The 14,577-nt window shown below is 36.7% G+C and overlaps 1 protein-coding gene across 1 annotated transcript in view; it reads left to right on the forward strand.

Moving 5' to 3' along the window:
* The window catches only part of LOC101887940 (scavenger receptor class B member 1), a 104,681-nt gene that overhangs the window by 46,760 nt on the left and 43,344 nt on the right, over positions 1–14,577 (forward strand). Inside the window, exon 2 of the mRNA XM_059130831.1 lies at positions 5,877–5,903. The gene's annotated coding sequence lies outside the window, so the exon portion shown is untranslated. The remainder of the gene's footprint in view (positions 1–5,876; positions 5,904–14,577) is intronic.

The raw sequence follows: 14,577 nt of genomic DNA on the forward strand, positions 1-14,577 counted from the left end.
TTCTTGAACCCAGACAATTTTTAATAGCTATACTAAGGACTAGTAAGGATCATTTTGATGATGAAGATTGATAATCTAAACAATTTCATTTTACTTAGAATTTTTTATTTTCCAAATGTGGGGAGCGTAAGGAAATTTTGAAATAACCTATCAGTCCTTTATGCGGAATATTTCAATGGATTGTGGTTAACGATTATCAATTCCCAAAATACCGATTTTTATAGCATATTTTTGGGATCAAATTTACCGAATATCGGTGGGTATGGTTATATTTGCGCTACTGGAACACGTGGGGCTAAATATTCAATGTTCTGCCACTGGGCTAGAACCCATTATGAACTACAAATATCAATTTTTAAACAACTCCGTGGAAAAATGTGGCGAGAATCATTAAAATATCGAAAATTTGCAGGTACCGTTATATGGGTCCATACCAAAACATGGATCTACAATTCGCCACCGTAGCTAGGACCCCTTATGACCTACAAATACCAATTTTTAATAATGCTGTTGTGTTGTTTTAGATTTAAATTTGTTTTGCCTATTTCAATTTGTAATTAGCGTTTCGATGGTAAATTATAAGTGTTTCCTAGCCTGCAGTTGCTGTGCTGGGAAATTTTGAAATTTTTAAAATTCGAATTACAATTTCAATTATGTTCCTGACAATATTTAATTGTGTTTGAATTATTTCCCAAATAAACATTTTGAGTCTTTGAGTTGAGTTAAATATGCATTGGCTGTTCCAAGAAAAGTGACCACCACCGGTGCTGTTGTTGTTATCTTTGTCTAGAATAATTAACATCAATAGTTTGTGAACTAAATACACTTGCGTTGTGAAAAAAAAAAAAATAAAAACATTAACAAAAATGTGTGGATAAATGATATTTTTTTCTGTTGTGTGAAAAATTTGGCTGTGAGAATTTTTGGGCATTTGTGTTTCGAGTTTTGTTTCTGTGTCAAAACCATTAGGCAAACATGTTTTAGCAAATGACTTAGAATTTGGAGAATAATTTTAGGATTTCATAAAAAGCCTGGTAATGCGTAAAGAAAGTCTAATAACTAGAACCGAGTGGATTTTTCATTACAATGAATAAAAAAAAAAAAATTATAAAATTTTGATTTCACTTTCAAATTCAAGTGAATTATAAAAATATTATATGTCTTGTCTATAATTCATGTGTCTCAGTTTATTATATTCAAATAAAATATTGAAATAAACACAGATGTAGTTTTTTTTTTTTGTATTTAATAACGAAAGCGAATTTATTTCCATATTAGCATTAATTAGCCCAAGGGCAACTAGTGTTTAGAAAAAAATTGAATTTTAGAAAAAAACAAGTAAAAAACATTAATTTTATTACCCTCCACCTTAGGGTAAAGGAAACATTAGAGCCCATTAAGACCCAATTCCAATTCCAATTTTTAGACATATTCATGGGAAAATGTTCCAAAATCCATCAAATTACCGAATATCGGGAAATACGGCTATATGGGGTTATACAAAAACGTGGACCTATACATACAGTGTTTCGCCACAAGAGCTAGAACCCATTAAGACCAACAAATAGCAATTTCTTCACAAATCCGCGAAGAAATGTGTCAAAAACCATTAAAATGCTGAATATCGGGAGGTACCGTTATATGGGGGCTATACCAAATCGTGGACTTACACATGCAATGTTTCGCCAAAGGAGCTAGAACCCATTATGACCTACAAATACCAATTTCTAGAAAAATCCATGAAAAAATGTGGCAAAAATTATTAAATTACCGAATATCAAGAGGTACCGTTATATGGGTACTATACCAAAACGTGGACCCTTACATGCAATGTTTCGCCACCGGAGCTGGAACCCATTATGACCTACAAATACCAATTTTCAGACAAATCAGCGAAAAAATGTGGTAAAAATAATCGAAATACCGAATATTGGGAGGTACCTTTATATGAGGACTATACCAAAGCGTGGACCTATACATGCAATGTCTCTCCATACGAACTAGGACCCATTATGATCTACAAATATCAATTTTTAGACAAATCAGTGAAAAAATGTGGCAACAACCATCAAGATACCGAATATCGGGAGGTACCGTTATATGGGGATTATACTATAAAACGTGGACCGATATATCTCATTTTCAATACTAACTATCCTAGACAAAATACAAATTGTTCTGCTAAATTTTGGCGCTCTAAGTCAAATAATGTGGGCTGTATCGTGATTGCAACAGACGGACAGACAGACAGACGGACATCGTTAAATCGACTTAGAATTTTATGCTGATTATGAATATATATACTTTATGGGGTCTACGACGAATATTTAAGGATGTTACAAACGGAATGACAAAGTTAATATACCCTCCTTCCAAGGTGGAGGGTATAAAAACAGGTGAAATAGTATCAGTCGGTTTTGCCGACAGTTGTGTACCCTCAGCCAATGTTGGATTATTTAAACATACTTTGACTTCTGTTATGATTTTTCGAATTATTCACCCTATTAGGAGTAGGTTCCGAAGAAAGGGGTCAATAAAGTCCACTTCGTATCGGATCTACATAAATATGATATAAATATTACGACGTGCCAGGTTTGGACTATATCGACTACTTCCTTTCACTTTATACGAGATATGTGATAATTTTTAGAAAATGTTAAAATGTACGAGAGGTACCAGACATAGTCGACCGAAGTCCATTCCATTTCCATACTTCATCTAATAGAGATAAAAATATTGGTATTGGCAAAATTACAAGAAAATCGAAAAATGTTATCCAATTTTATGCGGAATCTTAAATTCCATATCCATGCCAGGTTTCTGGTTGAGATATTGAAATTGTAAAGAATCGCTGATTTGTTTCGCAAGTTATGTCAGATAAAAGTATTGGAAATTGTGACTCTTTGTGGTCTTTGGTGACGTACCGGAAAGGGTTCGCAGCTATATATCAGCTCCACAACAGATCTTGTGTTAGCAAAAATGTTTGTATGTGTGCAATTTCAAGAGAAATAGCTGCTTATTTCGCTTTCTTTGAGCGTTTTGTTTTTCAAAACTTGATCCCTGGAAGAAATTTTCCGATATCTACCATCATTATGACAGATTTTCTGTCGGATGGAAACATTGAGATGTGGCAAGTCTGAATGGAATCTGAAGTTATTTTTGCGTTTTCTGAGCTTCATGGATATTGAAAATTGTGGCGCTTTGTGGGTGAGCTACCAGAAGGAGTTCGCAGCTATATATCATCTTCACAACAAATGTTGTGTTAGCAAAAATGTTTGTGTGTGTGTGTGAATTTTGAAGAGAGTTGGATGCTTAATTCGCTTTCTTTGACCTTTTTGTTTTTCAAAATCTTGAACCCTATGTGGGGCAGGTACCAGAAGAAATGGTCCGACCGCTCCCATTATTACAACAGATCTTGTGTTCATGGAACAATTGAGATGTGCTAAGTCTGTATTGAATCTGAACTTAATTTCACGTTTTACGAGATTCATATTCATTCAAAAATTTGACCCTTGTGGGGGAGGTACCAGAAGGAGTTGACCGATATATCTTATCTTTAGAGCATATCTTGTGTTAGTAGAAATAATGGGATTTGTGAAATTTGAAGAGAACCGGATGCCTTTTTCAGATTTTATGATCGTTTTGGTTATTCCAAATTTTGACCCTTTGTGGGGAGGTACCATTAAGAATGGCCCGATCTCTACCATCTTCACAGCAGACCTTATATTAGTAGAAATAATGGGATGTGTGAAATATGAAGAGAACCGGTGGCATATTTCGGATTTTATAATCGTTTTTGGTTATTCCAAATGTTGACCCTTTGTGGGGGAGGTACCAGAAGATATGGTGCGATCTCCATCATCTTTATTACAGATCTGGCGTTGATAGAAATATTGAGATGTGCCGAGTCTAAATGGAATCGGATGGTAATTTTGCGTCATATGAGCTTCAAGATTATTCTAAATTTCGACCCATTGTGGGGAGGATGGGAGCTTGATGATTATTCTAAATGTGAACACTTTTGTAGGGGAGGCACCAGAAGCAGTGGACCGATGTACTTCATCTTTACACCAGACCTTGGGTTGATAAAAATATTGAGATATGTGTAATTTGAAGATAACCGAACTCTCACATCAAATTTTATAAGAGTTATAAATATTCAAAATTTTCACTCTTTGTGGGGGAGGTACTTTATGGAGTGGGCCGATATTGTCCATTTTGGCACCTGACCTAGCACTGATGCAAATACTAAGATATGCAAAGTTGGAGCAAAATCGGGACATCCTATCTCTTTCTGTGCAGTAAGATATTATTTTGGAAAATTTCGACCTTTTGTGGGGGAGGAACCAGAAGGAGTGGACCGATATTGCCCATTTCCGAACTCGGTTTAAGTTTGATAATATTATTACGATGTATCAAGTTTATATCAAATCGGATAATCCCTTCGAGAGTTATTGTGCTCACCAGCAAGACAGACGGACAGATGGCCGGACGGACATCACTAGAACGACTCCAAATGTCCTGAAACGGATTTGGTCCAAAGAGACCTAGGATCTAAAATCGTTATTTCAATAAGGCGGTTTTTGGCCGTTTGGTGTGAGCCGCCATAACAGCCGCTCTCCGCTCGTATTAATCGACCGTGGCATCATAATAAATGCCGAATATTATCGCGAAGATATTCTGGAGGGTGTATTAAAGCATTGGGCACACCCACATTTGGCCACAGACCTTGTACATTCCAACAGGACTCAGCACCATCAACAATGGCCACCAAAATCTCCGGATACCAATCCGTCCGTTGGACTGTTGTGTCTGGAGTATTTTGGAAAGCAAGGTTGGCACTGAAAAATACCAAAGTGTCGATCACCTGAAGCAAGCGCTTCGCCGGGAATGGGCCAAAATAGCGCAGAGCAACATTCGGGCAGCGTGTGACGGTTTCATTGGCCGTTTGAAGGCCATAATTCGTGTCAAAGGTGACCAATTCGAAAGAGCTTATTATTTCTAAAATTTGATGCTAGTTCCGACATTTTTTGCTTTCATTCAATAAAATTCAAAAAAAAAAAAAAATGTAAAAATTATGGCTTTTGATTTTGTTGCAGTTTTTTTATCTCACCCTGTATACCCTCTCTAACCTGACGATATAAAAATGTCTAGTTAACGCTTTACTTGTCTCAAAATATTAAAATAAAAAAAACAAATAAAAAATAAAATAAAAAACGCATGCAAATTTATTTCCATATTAGCATTAATTAGCCCAAGTGCAACCAGTATTTACAGAATTTTAGAAAAAAATAATTAAAAGTTGTTATTAAATTAGAAATGACATTTGTGTAACAAAACAGTCAGGGGCGAAAAATATTTATTTTAAAATCAGAATGCTGCTAATAATTTAGATACACATATTTTTTAAAATATTAATTGTTATTTAGTTACTCCGGAAAATTCCAGTTATTTGTTATTGGGGTTGCATAAGATATGAACTGTCATATGACGTATCTTAATATGTGACTTACATATTTTACACTGCCAATTAGTGGCGTTAATTAATACCATTTCATAAGAAAATTAGTCATTGAACCCTTCTAAAACCCTATTGAACACAAGTCGAAACCTACATTCTTTCCAATCCCATTTGATATTTATTTTATTTTTCAAAGAAAATTGTCAGCTCTTTACAAAATTCCAACAAAATTCACCTTTACATCACCCAACCACCACCCCTCGCCATTCATTCCAGACCTCATTATCCATTACTCATTTAGAGTTAAGCCATTTAACATTCTGCAATTATTATTAAATATTCTTTTCCTACTGGAAATACTGCATTTTAATTAATATCATTATTTTCTCTTCTCTCTCTCCCCCTCTCTTTACAGAATCCATTACATTTCATAAGATACCTGGTAAGTTTTGAGATGCCAGTGGCATTTATCCATTTCAAACTGGCATGTGTTAATGAAACAATTATGAAAACACAACATCAAGTTCTGGAAATTATTATCCAGATTTGAATCGAGAATTTATTCGTTGTTAGGGTCCAAATTTCAAAGATGAGTTAGAGAGAAAAATGCAATTACAGGGAATGCTAATTAGAAATCCAGTAGAACTTGTATTGTATGGATATAGATTAAAGCGAATACAAGTGATTCTGAACCGAAAAAAAAAAACTTACAATAATATTTTTTGAAAAAAGAGAAAAAATAAAAAAAAAAAAGAAAAAAACATTTCAGAGCAGGTGGGGTGGCGCCCAACTGATTAATAACCAAATTTTACAAGCAAAAAGAACAATAAACAAATAAAAAAGCAGCTAAGTTCGATCGGGCTGAACTTTAAATACTCTCCTTCATTTTGAAGGATCTTGAAAAATTAAAAAAAAACCGTCGAAAAATACCACTCAAATGAATACCCTCATATGGGGGCCATACGAAGACGTGGACTTGCATAAGTAATTTCTATAGCCTCCACCATACATAGAATGGAGGCTATATTAAGTTCATTATTCCGTTTGTAGCTCATCGAAATAATAATTTTAGACATAACGGAAAAATTATTAAATGTTGGAAGATCCGGTGGCTTTTGGTAAATTTCTTTAAAGTAAAACCAAATATGGAGGTTTATTGACAAGAAAAAAATCTCTAGAAAAAATTGGTAAAAATTTAACCTAGTCCAATGGTGTCTAGAAAAAATTTGAACCATCAATATCTGGAAAAAACACTAATTAAACCAGTAAAGAAAGTCTTAAAGTCGGGCGGGGCCGACTTTATGATACCCTACACCACTTTGCTAATTTAGTAGAGCTCCACATAACAATTAAAAGTTTTTATGGGAGAATTCAATCATACACGCTATGATTATAATTATAATTTAAAGTTCAAAGGACTAAACATGCCGAAGCATTTGTATCTTTTAAATTCGGACTTGTATTGACCACAATTAATTTGAAATCGGATAAATATATATATGTGAGCTATATCCAAATCTGAACCAATCTTGATAAAATTTGGCAAAGATATTTCTGAGCTGTATTTGATATATTTCCCTGAATATCGTTGTTACGGAGTGAATATTACGGTTGTGGGTAACAAATATAACAAATCGGATGAATAATATATATGAAGGCTATAGCTATATCTGAACCGATCTTCACCAAATTTGACATACTAGCTTCTAGACTCAATTCGGTCGTATGTGCCAAATTCCATCCCATTTGGACAAATATTAGACGTTTGGTGCACAATAAAATGTAAATCGGACGAAGTTATATATGGGAGCTATATTCAAATCTGAACCGATCTCGATAAAATTTAGCAAAGATACTTCTGAGCTGCATTTGATATATTTCCCCCAAATATTGTTATTGCGGCTGCGAAGGACGAAAATATCAAATCGGATGAACAATATATATATGGGAGCTATAGCTATATCAAATTTGGCATACTTATTTTCAGGCCTAATCTGGTTGTATTTGCAAAATTCCACACTTTTCGGGCTGATATTGCACGTTTGGTGCACAATAATAGGCTATATTTTAAATTTTAACCGATTATCTCCAATTTCAATAGGGTTCGTCCTTGGGCGTCCGCGTCGCAGTGGCCGAAAAATGGCTCGTGAGCTGAACATATTGAAATATGCCATTCGGCAAATATTGCAAAATGAGCTCGAGGTCAAACCATTGAAATTCCAAAAAGTGCAAGAACTTACACCGCAACAGAAAGAAAATAGACTCAAAAGAGCTAAAGAGTTGCTTCGCTTGGCCAAAAGCGGTGAACTGGCGAATTTGAATTTTCTTCGATGAGAAAACATTCGTTCAGCAAGGTCAGCTGAAAATGTGCACCTTCGGTTGGCCACCAGAACTCAAGCGCCGGCAATGGTGATGGTGTGCCGATGGTTGCCATAAAAGCCGATAGTCGCTCTACGCTCGCATTAATCCACGGTCGATTAATATAATCAATCAGAATAAATGCCGAATATTATCGCGAAAATATTCTGGAGGGTGTATTAAAGCCTTGGGCACGCAAACCGCATTTTGGCCGTAGACCTTGGACATTCCAACAGGACTAAGCACCATCGCACTCAGCACGCGCCACCAAAGAATGAAATTACAAAATGAGGTTCCTCGCTTCATTTCCAGCGCACAATGGCCACCAAAATCTCCGGATACCAATCCGTTGGACTTTTATGTCTTGTAAATCTCCGGATACCGTTCGAATATTGTGTCTGGAGTTGGCACCAAAAAAATACCAAAGTGTCGATCATCTCAAGCAAGCGCTTCGCCGGGAATGGGCAAAATTCGGGCAGCGTGTGACGTTTTCATTGGCCGTTTGAAGGCCATAATTCGTGCCAAAGGTGACCAATTCGAACAAATCTAAACTTATTCTAAAATTTGATGCTATTTCCGACATTTTCTTCTTTCATTCCATAAAATTAAAAAAAATGTAAAAATTATGGCGTTTAACTTTGTTGCTGATTTTTTTTAACTCACCCTATTTTCTATAGCCCCCATTCTCCCGATATTCTGTATTTTGATGATTGTAGCCAATTTTCCACAGAATTATTTGAAATTTGGATTTTTTTTAAATCCACGATTTAATGGTTCAGGGAAAATATTATTTAAAAACAATATATGATTCAATTACCCCTAAAATTTATCTTTAAAATCCAAAATTTCAGTTCAAAGTCTATATAAAAATACGGGATTTTAGTCTCATTTATCATCAATTAACCCGCTAAAATATTGGTTTTTATACCCTACACCACATAGTGGTAAGGGTATTATGTCTTTGTGCATTTGTTTGTAACATGAAGAAGGAAACGAGATAGACCCATAGTTACTTTTGAGAACCTTCATAGAATCACTTTCTGAGTCGATTTATGCATGTCAGTCCGTCTGTCCGTCCGTCCGTCTGTCCATGTATTCTTGTGAACAAAATGCAGGTCGCATTTATTATCCGATTGAGATGAAACTTTCCAAACAATATTTTTTGGCCCAAGGACGAACCCTATTGAAATTGGTGAGAATCGGATCAAATTTAGATATAGCTCCCATATATATCTTTATCCGATTTCGGGTTAAATGTGCACCAAATATCCACTATCAGTCCAAATTACCTGAATTTTGGCACACCCAACCGAGTTCGACCTAGAAGCAAGTATATCAAATTTGGAGAAAATCGGTTCAGATATAGCTATAGCTCCCATATATATCTTTCATCCGATTTGATCTTTAAGTCCCTCACATTCCTACTATGCACTCCACAACCGTGATATTTGGCACCAGGTATTAGATGGAGCACAGAAATAGCTGTTTTAAATTTTATCGAAATCGGTTCAGATTTGGATATAGCTCCCATATATATCTTCATCCGATTTCGGGTTAATTGACCACCAAATGGCCAATATCAGCTCAAATGGCCCGAATTTTGGCACATGTGACCGAGATTAGCCTTAAAGCAAATACAACAAATTTGGAGAAAATCGGTTCAGAAACAGCTATAGCTCCCATATATATGTTTTATCCGATTTGGTGTTTAAGCCTCTCACATTCTTAATATGCACTCCACAAGAATGATATTTGGTACCAGATATAAGATACAGCCCAGAAATAGCTGTTTGTAATTTTATCGGTTCAGATTTGGATATAGCTCCCATATATATCTTCATCCGATTTCGGGTTAATTGTGCACCAAATGGTCGATATAAGTCCAAATGGACTGAATTTTAGTACATCGGACCAAATTCAGCCTAGAAGCAAGTATATCAAATTTAGTGAAAATCGGTTCAGATATAGATATAGCAACCATATATATGTTTCATCCGATTTAGTGTTTTAGTCCAATACATTCGTAATATTCACTCCACAACCGTTATATTTGGTACCAGGTATTAGATGGGGCACAGGAATAGCTGTTTTAAATGTTATCGAAATCGGTTCAGATTTGGATATAGCTCCCATATATATCTTCATCCGATTTCGGGTTAAATGTGCACTAAATTGTCAATATCAGCCCAAATCACCTGAATTTTCGTACATAAGACCGAATTCAGTCTAGAAGCTAATACGTAAAAGTTGGAGAAACCCGGTTCGGAGATAGCTATAGTTCGTACAATGCACGATAGAATTAGATAGATTTTGATTTTGTACCAAATATCTCATAGAGCTCTGAAATGCCCTGTATAAACCTTTTTACGAGAGCTCTACTAAATATGCATAGTGGTGTAGGGTATCATATAGTCGGCCCCGCCCGACTTTTGAGCTTTCCTTACTGGTTTTTTTTTGATGATAATCGCGTGTTTTTAAAAAGACTTCTTCATAACATTTTGGATTTTAGAGATTACTGTTAAGGCTTATTGAGCCAAATATTATCGGTTTTAAATAAAATTTTTCATTCCTTGTTTTAAAAAAAAATAATTTTTAACAAATTTCGATCGATAATCAAGGGGTATTGGGGAAATAATTTTTTTTTCAGATTTTTTCTAGAATTCCCATAGTAGATTTTTTAAATACTTTTGTAATTTTAGAAACATTTTTGAGATATATATTCCATTTTTTATGATTTTGTTCTTGGAGGTTTTCAATTTTGTGGACAATCCGAAATATTTTCAATCAAAGAGTCTTCCAAAGTTATTCGCCATAACCAAAGTCTGCTTACCTGCTTACCTTACTTAGACAGTACCTGTGTTCTTTGCCTTTTCCGCATTTACTTTATTAACATCTCTGGCAATAGAAATGGACTTTTATTCCAATCTAATGGATTATTATTTATTATAAGGTATTTTTATTTTTATTATTTGTTTCTTAACGTCATCGATTTTTATTAGCTTAGCAGAATCCATTTTTTTTGTTGTCTTTCCAATAAACAATAAATAATCTCAACAAAATATGCAAATAACAACGATTTATAGTCGTAATTTGCATTATTTGGTTTTGCAATCGAACATTTCATTTGCGCGATTGATAAATAACCGATCAGGTTATAGCGTGTTCTAACTGCCAATCAAACAATTTTGAGTTTTCGTTTTGAGATTCTTGTTCAGAAGTGTCATTGGATACCTGTTTCCATTTCAATAATTGGCCACAATTGTAAGGCTCCATAAAAACACAAAAACACGTAAGTGGCTGGTTAATGGGTTTTACGGCAATTGCCTTCTGTTTTTAAATTATCAGATATCAATTCAAAAAAAAAAAAAACCAAAATCAAATTTTGAACCATCATCTCTTGGAGACATGATCAATTGTGTTTCTGCTTCGTTTTGTTATGGCGACCTTAAATTTTGACTTCAAATGACCGTTTCAATTTTTCTATAGCTTCTATTCTTTGCGTTTGACTAGCTGACAGACAGGCAGACATACTGACAGATATATTGGAGTCTTAAGGCAACAACAACAACACTTCAAACATTTACTCATTGTTTTAACAAAACAACAACATTTTGGGGCTTGAGTAAATTATGACTATATGTTTTTATGCTTGCCTTATTGTTGTTGTTGCTTCGCATCGCATTATTTCGTAAAGATTCGTGCGAATGTCAAATTATATAAATCGAATGAGGTGTAGCGAGGGGGAGAAGGGGGTCTTCATATGCTGGTAATTGTAGCACCGGTTCTCTTTGCCGCTAATTTATTTATGTCACACTTAAACGTGTTTAAAAATGTAAACGACCACGAACAAAACATACAAACAAATGTGTGTATGTTTGTGTGTATGTGCACATAAATATGAGGGCCGATAACCAATATCTCCCCCCGACTCTTAGCCAACAATGTTGTGATTTGTTTAATGTCGTCTAATTTTTGTTGGTTTAGTTTGACTTTGAAAATGTTTTTAGTGCGGGATATTGCACTATAAAAGAAGAAGGAGAGGAGGAGGGCGATATTTTTTGGAGTGGTAGATAAAAGAGAGAAAAACTCCAGGTCTTCTATGCGAAGACCTTTAGGTCTTCTATGAAAAGACCTCCAGGTCTTCTTTGAGAAGAATACCTTCAGGTATTCTATCAGAAGAATACCTTCAGGTATTCTATGAGAAGAATACATTCAGGTCTTCTATGAGAAGACCTCCAGGTCTTCTGTGAGAAGAACTCCAGGTCTTCTATGAGAAGACTTCTCGGACTTCTATGAGAAGACTACTAGGTCTTCTATGAGAAGACTTCTAGGTCTTCTATGAGAAGACCTCCAGGTCTTCTATGAGAAGAAGACCTCCAGGTCTTCTATGAGAAGAAGACCTACAGGTCTTCTATGAGAAGAAGACCTCCAGGTCTTCTATGAGAAGAAGACCTCCAGGTCTTATATGAGAAGAAGGCCTTCAGGTCTTCTATAAGAAGAGCATCTGTCCTCTTCTATAAGAAGAGCTTTTGTCCTTTTCTTAAGAGGAGCTTCTGCTCTTCTATAAGAAGAGGAGCTTCTGCTCTTCTATAAGAAGAGGAGCTTCTCCTCTTCTATAAGAAGAGCTTCGGCTCTTCTATAAGAAGAGGAGCTTCGGCTCTTCTATAAGAAGAGGAGCTTCGGCTCTTTTATAAGAAGAGGAGCTTCGGCTCTTCTATAAGAAGAGGAGCTTCGGCTCTTCTATAAGAAGAGGAGCTTCGGCTCTTCTATAAGAAGAGGAGCTTCGGCTCTTCTATAAGAAGAGGAGCTTCGGCTCTTCTATAAGAAGAGGAGCTTCGGCTCTTCTATAAGAAGAGGAGCTTCGGCTCTTCTATAAGAAGAGGAGCTTCGGCTCTTCTATAAGAAGAGGAGCTTCGGCTCTTCTATAAGAAGAGGAGCTTCGGCTCTTCTATAAGAAGAGGAGCTTCGGCTCTTCTATAAGAAGAGGAGCTTCGGCTCTTCTATAAGAAGAGGAGCTTCGGCTCTTCTATAAGAAGAGGAGCTTCGGCTCTTCTATAAGAAGAGGAGCTTCGGCTCTTCTATAAGAAGAGGAGCTTCGGCTCTTCTATAAGAAGAGGAGCTTCGGCTCTTCTATAAGAAGAGGAGCTTCGGCTCTTCTATAAGAAGAGGAGCTTCGGCTCTTCTATAAGAAGAGGAGCTTCTGCTCTTCTATAAGAAGAGGAGCTTCTGCTCTTCTATAAGAAGAGGAGCTTCTGCTCTTCTATAGGAAGAGGAGCTTCTGCTCTTCTATAGGAAGAGGAGCTTCTGCTCTTCTATAGGAAGAGGAGCTTCTGCTCTTCTATAGGAAGAGGAGCTTCTGCTCTTCTATAAGAAGAGGAGCTTCTGCTCTTCTATAAGAAGAGGAGCTTCTGCTCTTCTATAAGAAGAGGAGCTTCGGCTCTTCTATAAGAAGAGGAGCTTCGGCTCTTCTATAAGAAGAGGAGCTTCGGCTCTTCTATAAGAAGAGGAGCTTCGGCTCTTCTATAAGAAGAGGAGCTTCGGCTCTTCTATAAGAAGAGGAGCTTCGGCTCTTCTATAAGAAGAGGAGCTTCGGCTCTTCTATAAGAAGAGGAGCTTCGGCTCTTCTATAAGAAGAGGAGCTTCGGCTCTTCTATAAGAAGAGGAGCTTCGGCTCTTCTATAAGAAGAGGAGCTTCGGCTCTTCTATAAGAAGAGGAGCTTCGGCTCTTCTATAAGAAGAGGAGCTTCGGCTCTTCTATAAGAAGAGGAGCTTCGGCTCTTCTATAAGAAGAGGAGCTTCGGCTCTTCTATAAGAAGAGGAGCTTCGGCTCTTCTATAAGAAGAGGAGCTTCGGCTCTTCTATAAGAAGAGGAGCTTCTGCTCTTCTATAAGAAGAGGAGCTTCTGCTCTTCTATAAGAAGAGGAGCTTCTGCTCTTCTATAGGAAGAGGAGCTTCTGCTCTTCTATAGGAAGAGGAGCTTCTGCTCTTCTATAGGAAGAGGAGCTTCTGCTCTTCTATAGGAAGAGGAGCTTCTGCTCTTCTATAAGAAGAGGAGCTTCTGCTCTTCTATAGGAAGAGGAGCTTCTGCTCTTCTATAGGAAGAGGAGCTTCTGCTCTTCTATAGGAAGAGGAGCTTCTGCTCTTCTATAGGAAGAGGAGCTTCTGCTCTTCTATAGGAAGAGGAGCTTCTGCTCTTCTATAAGAAGAGGAGCGTCTGGTCTTCTATAAGAGGAAGAGATTCGACTCTTCTATAAGAAGAAGAGATTCTGCTCTTCTATAAGAAGAAGAGCTTCGACTCTTCTATACGAAGAGGAGCGTCTGCTCTTCTACAAGAAGAGGAGCTTCTGTGCTCTTCTGTAAGAAAAGCTTCTGCTCCTCTATAGGAAGAGCTTCTGCTTTTCTATGAGGGGAGCTGCGACTCTTCTATGAGGAGAGCTGCGACTCTTCTATGAGGAGAGCTGCGACTCTTCTATGAGAAGAGCTGCGACTCTTCTATGAGAAGAGCTGCGACTCTTCGATGAGAAGAGCTTCGACTCTTCTATGAGAAGAGCTGCGACTCTTCGATGAGAAGAGCTTCGACTCTTCTATACGAAGAGCTTCGACTCTTCTATACGAAGAGCTTCGACTCTTCTATGAGAAGAGCTTCTGCTCTATCCGAAGAGCTTCTCTGCGGGAAAAACTTCTGGTCTTTTTTTAGCTCCTGCTGACTTTCTATTAAAATTCAAGATTCAAAATAAAATGGAATTCAAAATATTCCT

Source organism: Musca domestica, unplaced genomic scaffold, assembly GCF_030504385.1.
Source record: "Musca domestica strain aabys unplaced genomic scaffold, Musca_domestica.polishedcontigs.V.1.1 8, whole genome shotgun sequence".
Classification (NCBI taxonomy): domain Eukaryota; kingdom Metazoa; phylum Arthropoda; class Insecta; order Diptera; family Muscidae; genus Musca; species Musca domestica.